Source organism: Octopus bimaculoides, chromosome 1, assembly GCF_001194135.2.
Source record: "Octopus bimaculoides isolate UCB-OBI-ISO-001 chromosome 1, ASM119413v2, whole genome shotgun sequence".
NCBI classification, from domain to species: Eukaryota; Metazoa; Mollusca; class Cephalopoda; order Octopoda; family Octopodidae; genus Octopus; species Octopus bimaculoides.
In genome coordinates this window covers 186,587,164-186,598,849 of record NC_068981.1, presented here as the reverse complement: position 1 = coordinate 186,598,849, position 11,686 = coordinate 186,587,164, and the positions used below count along the sequence as shown (strand labels likewise).

Genomic DNA, 11,686 nt, shown 5'->3' with positions numbered 1-11,686 from the left:
ATATATATATATATATGTTGTTTGAAATTCTGCGTTGAAACAAATGAACATGGACATGACTGTTTGGCTAACACTGTTAGCTTAGTAACGAAGAGGTATCGGATTTGATCTTACGGCACGGCAAGTATTTTACCTCATTTTACCTCTTATCCCTAGTAGAAACGCACATGCAAACATGCTCACGCACATATATGTCGTCACAAACATACACACCCACACACACATGTGTATGTATATATATGTATATGCATATATATATATATATATACAAATATAAACATATATACATATACGTGGTATGATCAATAAGTATCAAATCTGTGGCCATAGTAACGAAGCTAAAGCACGCAGAGTAAAGCCGCTTGGTACAGATTGATCTTGTTTTTAGGGCCTTAATGGGCTGATGATGGTGTGAGACTTAAAAGTCACGCAAATACGAATGATCTGTCTTGAATGAATTCAAAAGACATTAATCTGCTAAATGAGCCCAAGGACTAGGTTCATACCCAAGGACTTCAATACATTCTCCGTCTACCATATTTTACTTAAAACATTTCGGCAAATTAGGAGCTTTGGTGAAAAGACACTTTCTAAAAGTGACACTGTGGGGTCGAACCAACATCCACTTGGGTGTGAAGTGAACATCTTCATCACAAATCTATATTCATGCAACACATCTTCATACATCATAGTATCAACTAATCAACTTATGATTTACTACTTATTAATGTTACTATTTCTAAAGTCATCGAAACTTCTTTTATAATGGCATGTAAATGAGATTCACTTGATCGATATATGATATTTAATCAATACGTTCCACATGCAAACGGTAAAGAACGAACGAACAAGTGTATTTGCCCCAATCACATCGTTCATATATAAGAAATATTCAAGTGTTTGACTAATATTTGCCTACATTTTCGTTCATAATAGTGCTTCGTCTAAGACCATATTGATATTGGTATCGAAGCAGTAGAAATAGTAATCGAACCTACAATCATTTATTGGAATTTCACTATTGACACTATTATCAGCATTCATTTTCATATATTTTACAATTTAGTTTCTTTACTTTTGAATAACCTTCTTTAATATCGAAAGAAAATCGACAAGCAGCATGAAGACTTATAAATCAAGTAAACAAATTTCTTTTCTCTTAAAACTAACAAATAAATTCGTGGTTCGTGTTAGATAACCTGGCGATTTTTTAGTTCCATTTTGAATTACAATTCGAAGAGAGAAATATATCTGTTTGAGTTATTTGTCACGAAATTTAGCCAGAAATATTTCTAAACATAAACCTAATAGAATGCACATTCTCTAAATATCCCATAGGATATGAAAATATATTTATTTATCCTTGAGAAGATGGAGTTACATCTTTATAAATAAGAAATACCAGAAGGATTACGCAGAAAAAATTGCATGTGATTCCGTATATTGTCAATATTTATAGAAGCAAAACCACACAGGACAAATAATGGCTGTTTATTTTCTTTAATAACAATAGGAACTACTCAACGGTTTGGATTTATGGAGAAATGTAATTATTCATTTTATTAGTTCTGATAATTTGTGTTTTAACGATGCAACGTCCAATGCCTGATATATCTATATCCAGACGATATAAATAAAATCTAATGTCTAAATATAAGATTGCTGATATGATAGATATTAGTTATGCCTAGCACCCTGATGATAAGGATTGCTCGGTGTGGGTGCTAATGTAGCTGCTGATATTCCAGTATTGATATGTAATATTAATAAAAATTCGCGTTGTAATACTTGTAATAACCATTGCAAATGCCACCACCGATGGAATATATATTTCATCATGAAATTAATGACAAAATACCTTACTTTCAGCGCTTACAATTGCGATTTATATCAAAGTTGTTCCACACTGTATCGGTAACCAGAAGAATATCATGACGTTGACAAAATGAGAATCCAATAAGATAATAATGATAAGTCGTTGGTGGTCAATCGTGAGCTTGACTCTAAAATATAAATACCAAGTTCCAAATGAAACTTTTGTTTTTGTTTCTATTTGGCTGCAACTCAGGACTGATAAAGCCCTATGGTGAAAGACAATGTCAGTCGTGAACATCTCGTTTTTTATTCAGATATAGGGCATCTAAAAGTAGAACTCCCTCCTTTTAATATAGTCTGAAGTAATCTGAGATATATTTGACAGCTATTTCTAGTAGGTGGAACGTATACGAAGAGGCTTTCTCAGCTATAGGGAGTTTCAGTTTGTTTCTCAATTAGTTTTCGGTTATTAGTCTGTTGGCTTGTAACAGAGTTGTACTTAAGAGAAACTAAGTTATTTCTGCCAGAAAATCAATAGTTTCTATAATGAAAAATTTCTTTGTCAAAATATAGCGTCAGAAAGAACTCTATCAAAACCTCGTGTACCAAAGTGCATGCATTAAAGTGCATGTACCAAAAATGCTTGAATCAACAGGTTTATGAAAATCTCGACGTCAACATGTGTATAAGAGAAGAAAATAATGGTATCAGAAAATTCTGTATGAAAATATCTGTGTCAAATTATTTGTAGCAAAATGTCTGTTTAAAAATATCTGGGTCAAAACGTTTCACAATTTGTGTATCGAGATGAGTGTATAAAAAGTTGCATGTAAAATGTTTGTATTAAAATATCTGCAGTAAAATGACTGTTAAAATATCTATGTCAAAACGTCTGTTTCAAAAATATCTGTATCCATTCATCTGTGTGAAACATTCGTGTCACGTAATGGAAACGTCCGTAACAGAATGTCTGTGCTACTATTTATCGAAATGGGTGTTTTTAAAATGAAATAACTGTGTTAAAAATTATCTGTATCAAAATGTTTGTGTTACATCATTTGTATTGAAATGTCCGTATCAAAAATATTTCCATCAAATTGTCTGTAGTAGAAATATCTATATAAAAATACTTGTATGAAAATGTGTCGCAATGTTTGTATCGAAATGTGTCTATTCAAAATGTTTGTATAAAAATGACTGCATCAATTCATTCGTAATAGAAACATCTTTAATATTTGTTGTACATCGCTTGTATCGAAATGCATGTATCAAAAATATCTGTATCAAAAATGAGTGTATTCTGGATATTTGCATCAAAACGCCTGTTTCAGCAATGTCAATCTATCTGTATCGACATGTTTGGGCCACATGTTTTATCGATATGATACAACAGGTAAAATAAGAAATATATAATGTCTGTAACAAAATGTTACAAACTGTTTGTTTCAATTACATCTGTATCAATACGAAGCCGTCTAATATAATCTGTACTTTGCTAGCAAAATTAGTAATTTTTTTTTCAGTGAAATAATCAATATGCGTGCAGGCCTGTAGTAGATCTGTGACTATTCCGTGGCACAGAAGTATTTTTGATTTCTATTTTTAGAAATGCAAGTGCTCATGTAGTACCCCCGTGTGTATATATATATTTCTAATCAGTCTGACACCACACCACAAAAGAATCCTTGTGAAAGTATCGGAGATTTATCCAGGAGGTTTAATAAATCTTAGTCCACTATACAAGATCATCTCAAGCAGTTTGAGGTGTTGGGAAAGGAAGTGGTTAGAATAGAAAAGAAGTAATTGAGTAAAATGATAATGCAAGGCCACAATTTATATGTTTGTGTAGTGAAGTTTCGATTGAAGTGTCTACATTAAAAATATCTGTATCAGCAGGCTTGTTTCAAAAGTATCTTAAATATGCGTATCAAACGGTCTGGGTCAAAATATCTATATCAAACAGTTTGCATAGTTTTATCTGTACCAACATGTTTCTATTGAAACTTTGCGCATCTTTGCCTGTTTCAATCAATAATATAACCACCTATTTAAAATAGTTTCATAAAGTGTTCTATTCCCATCTATCCGATTGAAATTGAATGAAATATCTATATGATTCTTCCAAAAAGCCTTTCGATAAAATAATTATTAATGCGATGGTTAATATCTATTAGCATGATTGACAATATGCACTGGCGGGGACACAGACAAACAAACGAGGAGGCATGTACCAGATCGCACAACCAGCAAGAAGCAACAGCAATAGAACTTTCAGATCATACACTCACTTTAACAAAAGACACAGTTGATTATATACTTCCAGGTAGGCGATGCCTGATGCAAAAGCATAGATGTGCATAGCTGGAGTGTATTTTATGATGGGACCAGTCATTCAGGACTGGCTAAATGATAAACAAGATTTTGAATACTGAGATACGTGACATTATTGCAATTTATTCACATTTGAAGGTCATAAATAATTAAAGATTGAAAAGATTCGTCTACAATCGCATTTTCTGTATATGACTTGACCTATAGCACCTAATTCGACATTCTTTTTATTGATGATAAGAAATGCAGTCATCATAGCAATCGTATTAACTTGGAGGCGTTAAATGTAGTGTTTACTGTTTTTCCTTTCAGTTTTGCCAAGCGTCAACTTTAACAAATCCTCCAAACATCAAAGGTTGATAAACAACTTTACCACACAGTATATTTGTTATTCGTTTTCAAAGGAATAATTTAAACTGATGTCATTAAGTATATCTAACGTCAATCAAACTTGCATCCTGTACGTTTAGTCTAAATTTAATGAATAACTAGACAGACGACAGAATACAAATGATGAAGCATACATACACAGACACACGCATATGTATATATATATATATATATATATATATATGCATACACAGACACACATATATACATACACATCGTTATCGTTGCATCGAAGACAGACAGAATCGATATTTATAGAAAAAAAGAAACAAAACAAATTTATTTATTTGTGCTCACAACTTTGTAACTGCGTTGCAAACATTCACTGTCAATTACATCAATTTAAGTTTTACAATAATGCAGAAGTATCGTAGCCATCTTACCTAATCTCTCCTTTGCTGGCAAAATTAATAGTCTTTCTTTACTGACATAATCAATAATACGTGAAACACATATATATTAGGGGTATCGAAAAGTAATGTCGTATTTCAAAGAAATTTCTGTCAAAGTATCGGGGTCCTATCCAGGAGGTTTAATGAGTCTTAGTTCACTGTGCAAAATCATTTGAAGCAGATTGAGGATGTGTATAGAGAAGGGAAGTGGGTACAATAGAAAGGGAGTAATCCTGTAATATGATTATGTAAGGCCACATTCTGTGAATATAAACCAAGAAAATATAAATGCATTAGGTTGGGGAGAAGAACTCCCCAATTCTGCTTCAGTCTCCTCCACAGATTTAGTGGCATCAGATTTTCACTTCTTCAGGTCACTTCAAATCCTTACTAATGGAAAAGACAGTCAGTAGCTGGGTCGATAGCGAAACGGTATTCCAAGCATGTTTCCCTTCCAGAGGGATCAGGAAATGGGTTTTGAGGTGGGTAAGTGTTATTGTTAACGGTGGCGATTATATGCTGAATAAATAGATATTTATTTATTTATGGTACCTTTAATACAATCTATCTGTCTATAGGTATTTTCTATCTTTTACTTGTTTAAGTTATTACAGCTGGGGTACCTCCTTGAATACACACAAGGCGCAGTGGCCAAGTGGTTAGGACAGCGGACTCGCGGTCGTAGAATGGCGGTTTCGATTCCCTGAACGGGCATTGTGAATGTTTATTGAGCGAAAATACCTAAAGCTCCATGAGGCTCCGGCAGGGAGTGGTGGCGAACCTTGCGGTACTCTTTCAAAATAACTTTCTTTCACTCTTTCTTCCTGTTTCTGTTGTACCTGTATTTCAAAGGGTCGGCCTTGTCACACTAAATATCCCCGATAACTACGTTAATAGTATACGTGTCTGTGGAGTGCTCAGCTACTTGCACGTTAATTTCACGAGCAGGCCCTCCGTTGATCGGATCAACTGGAACCCTCGTCGTCGTAAGCGACGGAGTGCCACGACTATATAACAGAAACGAAACGAATGGAGAATTTCTTCGCAGAAGCGAAATGTTTTGAAGAAATCAAATAATATATTAAACACAAACATTTCAAAATATTCCCGGAATGAAATTACATAAATACCAGAAATAATATGTTCAAATGATTTATAATTTAACCTACTTTTTGGCCCAGCATGTTTACTATCTTACCACATGATACGAAACTCCTCTTGAGGCTTTAGCGTTAAACAGACAACTTTTGCGATATCGCAGTTTGAAACGCAGAATACCTCAATTAGATGCCATTATCAATAAAGTTGCTGGTAAATTGTCATTATTATGTAAATAATGCAAATCTTGGGAGACTATCATTTAACGTATCTCTATTAATGTAGCATTTACACATGATCATATATTATGGACATTGCCCTTTTGTTCATAACAATCAAAGGCTTTTGGTCTGAAATCATTGGATTCTCTTTCAAGGTCAATACGCTCTCTGTAAAATGTCAATATGCATGAAAGTATATTAGGTTATGCAGCTCGGTGTTATATTATGCATTTAGATCTCCATATATACGTTTAGCTACGAAAAAACCTCCACATGTATAAGCTATGTATTTCTGTTGTGTCATATAACAATGTTTACAGACGATACGGGAGTCGTCTTCTAATTTCGTCTATTACAGTCTGACTTATTTTTTAGTACCTAGAGTAATTTCTTATTCCATGCTCTTTTCACAACAGTTTTACTTTAGATAGACTCTCATTCTGACACAGCTTTCTGCCGAGTGGACGATATGGTAGACGAAATATTTATCGATCAGGTGGTTATGTTTTAAATGTGATCTAAAAATAAATTCTACATGTGATACTTATGATTTCTCAGATGTACGATGATAACGTCAGTGTGTGTATGTGTGTATGTGTTTTTACCGTTTATCTTTTATCATTAGCTTGTTTCAGTCATTAGACTGCGGCCATGCTGGGGCACCGCCTTGAAGGATTTTAAATCTAACGAATCGATATCAGTGCTCATTTTTATATTTAGCCTGCTACTTTCTCTATCGGGCTACTTTTCCCGAACCGCTAAGTCATGGGGACATAAACACACCAGCGCCGGTTGTCAAGCACTGGTGCGGGATAAACACAGACATAAAGACACACAGACACGTATACACATATATATGAAAGGCTTCCTTCAGTTTCCGTCTACCAAATCCATTCACAAGGCATTGGTCCAGCCCACGACTATAACAGAACACTTGCCTAAGATGCCACACAATGGGACTGAACCCGGAAGTATGAGGTTGGGAAGCAAACTTATTAATACACAGCCACGGTGTGCATATATATATATATATATATACATACACACACACACACACATATATATATGGGTGTGTGTGTGTGTTTTTATGCCTGTGTGGGGTACACTTATTGTTTGGTCACGCTCACCTGCTGAAGAAGTTTCTAACTCAGAGATGTTTTAATAGAAATGCGACGTATTCAGTCTTGGAAATGCTATAGATGTCTGGCCTCTTAATAGCTTCCAAAAATTACCAGGTTTTCTTCATGCAGAGTCGAATCGGTGATATGACCTAGGAGGCTAGTATTTTTTGGCAGAGTGTAAGACACAGATAGACATAAATCAGGTGAGTACGCAAACATGAGTGCGTCTAGACACCCCCCCCCCCACACAGACGTAGTCACAGACATACACTAACAAACATTATATATGAGGATACAGACACGTACCTATATATCAAACTATAGCGGGAGATTATTTTCATATCGTTTGATGTAGACATTTCAAAATCTTCTGTTTGATATGTGTGTATGTGTTCGTATATATATATATATATATATATATATATAATGTGTGTGTATTTGAGTGCGTGTGTATGAGAATGTGTGTGTATCTATATATAAAACGTCAATTGAAAAACGTAACTTTTTTTTCTGAAGTGACAAAAAATGTCTTATCTTATTGCTACAAATGTAGACTAAGTGGAATATATGCAGACGAAAATATATTTCTTAAAAAGAAACTTCTGCGAACTTGCATATTATCACAACAGTCACTTGGAATTAATCAAAACGAACAAATGCAGCAGAAGGAATCATTTGCTGAGTTTAAATTTTATGAAACAGTTAAGTTTGAAAGTTATTATAAACGTTATAAAGATGTTAGCGGCGAATTATCTTCATATATACACAAATGCACACACACACACACACACACACACACACACACACACACACACACACACACACACACACACACACACACACACACACACACAAACACACACAGAGAGCGGTGGAATAACTGAATTACTCAATCTCTGACTTGTTCTATCTATTACACAACCACAATGCAAGAACAATGTAGGTATCAGCATACTCGCTTCCGGGTAAATATTATTATGAGATTAGTTTTTGCATATCAATTCATTGTGAAATACGCTCGCTCACTTTATCTTTTTCACACGCACACATTACACACACGTACACACGCACACACACACACACACTCTTGCATAAATGTATTTTTTCTCTCTCTAGTTGTATATCTATCTATCTATATACAGAATTGATGTACAATAAAGAAAATCACAGTCATTAAGAGTTCAATTGACATCAATTCGTTAAACGCCAGAATTTTATTTACATTACATGGGGACGACATGCATGTATATACATAATCGGCTAAAATGACTTTAAGGGCAGCCAAAATGCATTAATTTCATATATAGTTAATACTTTGTGCTCAACAGCTGTTTCATTAAGATAAACACGAAATACGATCAAATGCATGATAATGCCGAAATGGATTCCTCCAAAAGATATCTGGAGTAACGTTACTCAACAGGGGCAGTTAGTTAAAAGGTGTGTCTGTATATTGACGATCATCTGTTTCGTTTAGTAAGTCTGCAGCAAATAAATATTCAACTTACCTGTTGTTTGCGATCTCTTGGTCATGTCCACTCTTCAGTTTTTCTGAAGGATACAGCAGCTTTTTTTTAACCCTGTTTTTGCACTTCTAATATCTTGTCTTTTTAGTTGTTTTTCAAGATATAGGTTCGGTTTTGAATCCTGAAAAGAAAAAAGAGAGTAAAAGACGTTCTTTATATGATGAAGAATTCCAGATTTTGTTTAAAGGAATAAAAAATTACATCGTGTTTACAATATCTCTCTGATTATAACAAAAACAACAATAATAATAATAGTTGTATTAGTAGTATAAGTAGTAACAACAACAATAATGATAATAATGGTTTCAAATTTTTGTCATAAGGGCAGCTTGGAGGTGGGGAATTAAATCGATTACATCGACCCCAGTGTTTCACTGGTATTTAATTTATAGACCCCGAAAGGACGAAAGGCAAAGTCGACCTCGGCGGAATTTGAACTCGGAACGTAGCGATGGGCGAAATACCGCTAAGCACTCCGTCCAGCGTGCTACCGATTCTGCCAGCTCGCCGCCTTAACAACAACAACAACAATAATAATAATAACAATAATAATAATAATAATAATAATAATAATAATAATAATAATAATAATATAAGGAAATGGGAAATTGTTTACTTATTGATCCATCATGCCTGTTTGATTCCAGGATCATAAAAAGATACAATCCCTTCAAATTTGAAATAGGAATAATATGGAACATGCGAACAGTAAAGGTCGTGTCTATAATAATTGGTGCGTTGGGGACAGTAAGCAAAAATATCGACAAATGACTGGAGAGATTGAAAGAGAATGTTCAGTAGAGCTCCTACAGAAAGTTTGGCTCTTAGGGACAGCAAGGATTATCAGAAGCACTTGGAAGACTGCTAAAAACTTGTAGAAACCTAAGGTTACAGATAGTAACACGGAAGCCACATAAATCCTACCAGGAATAAGACCGAAGCTGAACCAAACCATAATAATAATTTCCAACGACTAACAGCAACATCGCGCATAACCCTAAAAGGCTATGGTACCTCTTTAGCGAAAACATTTGATAATTACAATCGAAAGGAAATGAATATTGAAAGTAATATCCTCATTTCCAACAATACTGTTTCTCTCTCTTTACTCTTTTACTTGTTGCGGCCATGCTGGAGCACCGCCTTTAGTCGAGTAAATCGACCCCCAGGACTTATTCTTTGGAAGCCTAGTACTTATTCTATCGGTCTCTTTTGCCGAACCGCTAAGTTACGGAGACGTAAACGCACCAGCATCGGTTGTCAAGTGATGTTAGGGGGAAAAACACAGACACACAAACACACATACATATATATATATATACATATATACGACGGGCTTCTTCCAGTTTCCGTCTACCAAATTCACTCACAAGGCTTTGGTCGGCCCGAGGCTATAGTAGAAGACACTTGCCCAAGATGCCACGCAGTGGGACTGAACCCGGAACCATGTAGTGGGTAGGCAAGCTACTTACTACACAGCGACTCCTGCGCCTTGTATATATATATATAATATAATGTATTAATGTATATTGCATTACATATTTTATTATAGATATATAATGTATTCAGGCTAACAATATTGCGGCATAACTGCACTGCACACATCTAGATATCCCGATTTCATCTCTTCGAAGCAAAAACTCAATCGTACTCATATGAACAAAGATCTGTCTATTCTGAGATAATATGAGATTTTAAGAGAGAGACAGGCTGCCGTATAGATCATGATAACTATTTTGTATTCCTATTTTTATTCTTAATAGAGATTTATCATTTTTATCATTGCAAATTGTGTGAAGCTTATCCCGTCTGCTTTTCTTTTGTAATCTCTCTGTAACTTAACGTTCCTTAGTCACTTCGAGGTTTACAACCAATAAGTGCATAATCCAATACAGGCTTGGCTTTTCTAAGCTTGTTTATCAACTTAGAAGAATTCGCCCTCATACCTGAAATATTTCTTGTCTGTTTGAAAGTATTTGTGTGCGTACGGTGCGTGCGTGTGCGTGCATGTGTGTGTGCGTGCTGGTGTGTCTGTGTCTGTGTGCTGGCGCGCGTGCGTGTGGGCCTGTGTGTATGTGCATGCATGCGCAAGCGCATGCGTATGCCTCTGTATGTGCGCACAAGCATGGTCTAGATATATAGATTGCGTTTCCAGACGACACTGGAAACTATGACAACAGAAGCAGATTTGTTAAGAGACTTATAGTCTTGTTGCGGCGACCTTAATCTCGATGTGGTTGTTGTTGATGATGACGATGATGACGATGACACTGACGATGATGGTTTGAATGACACATCGAAATCGTTATCATAAGTATTGCTGTTGTTGTTGTTGTCGTTGTTAATGGCAATTTAAGCATTAAGGTTCGAGATAACAGCTGGAGGAAGACTGGGTGGTGTGCAGAACATCCTGCAATGGTTCCTGATGAGTCGGCAGAAGTTATCTTCACAAGTCTTTCCTCTGTAAAAATAGTATATACCCTCTAGTCATCTCCTTAATTAAGATCTGCAGTTAGTTATAAGTTTTCATTTTTCGAAGGAAAAAAGTAAATAAAGATATAAGAGGGAGAGAAATCGAGAGAAGGAGAGAGAGAGAGAGAGAGAGAGAGAGAGGGAGAGAGAGAAAGAGAGAGAGAGAGAGAGAGAGTAAAGGATAATGAGAGAAGGTGAGAGATATGTTAACAGAGAGCGACAGAGACAGAGATACGTGATTGGTCAGGAAAATCTCTCTCTCTCTCTCTCTCTCTCTCTCTCTCTCTCTCTCTCTATATATATATATATATATATATATA

General features: G+C 35.2%; 1 protein-coding gene across 8 annotated transcripts in view; it reads right to left on the bottom strand.

The window, feature by feature from the left end:
- The window catches only part of LOC106879245 (uncharacterized), an 894,824-nt gene that overhangs the window by 292,320 nt on the left and 590,818 nt on the right, over positions 1–11,686 (bottom strand). For all 8 annotated transcript variants that reach the window (XM_052973269.1, XM_052973286.1, XM_052973261.1 and 5 more), the window contains exon 7: positions 8,877–9,015. The gene's annotated coding sequence lies outside the window, so the exon portion shown is untranslated. The remainder of the gene's footprint in view (positions 1–8,876; positions 9,016–11,686) is intronic.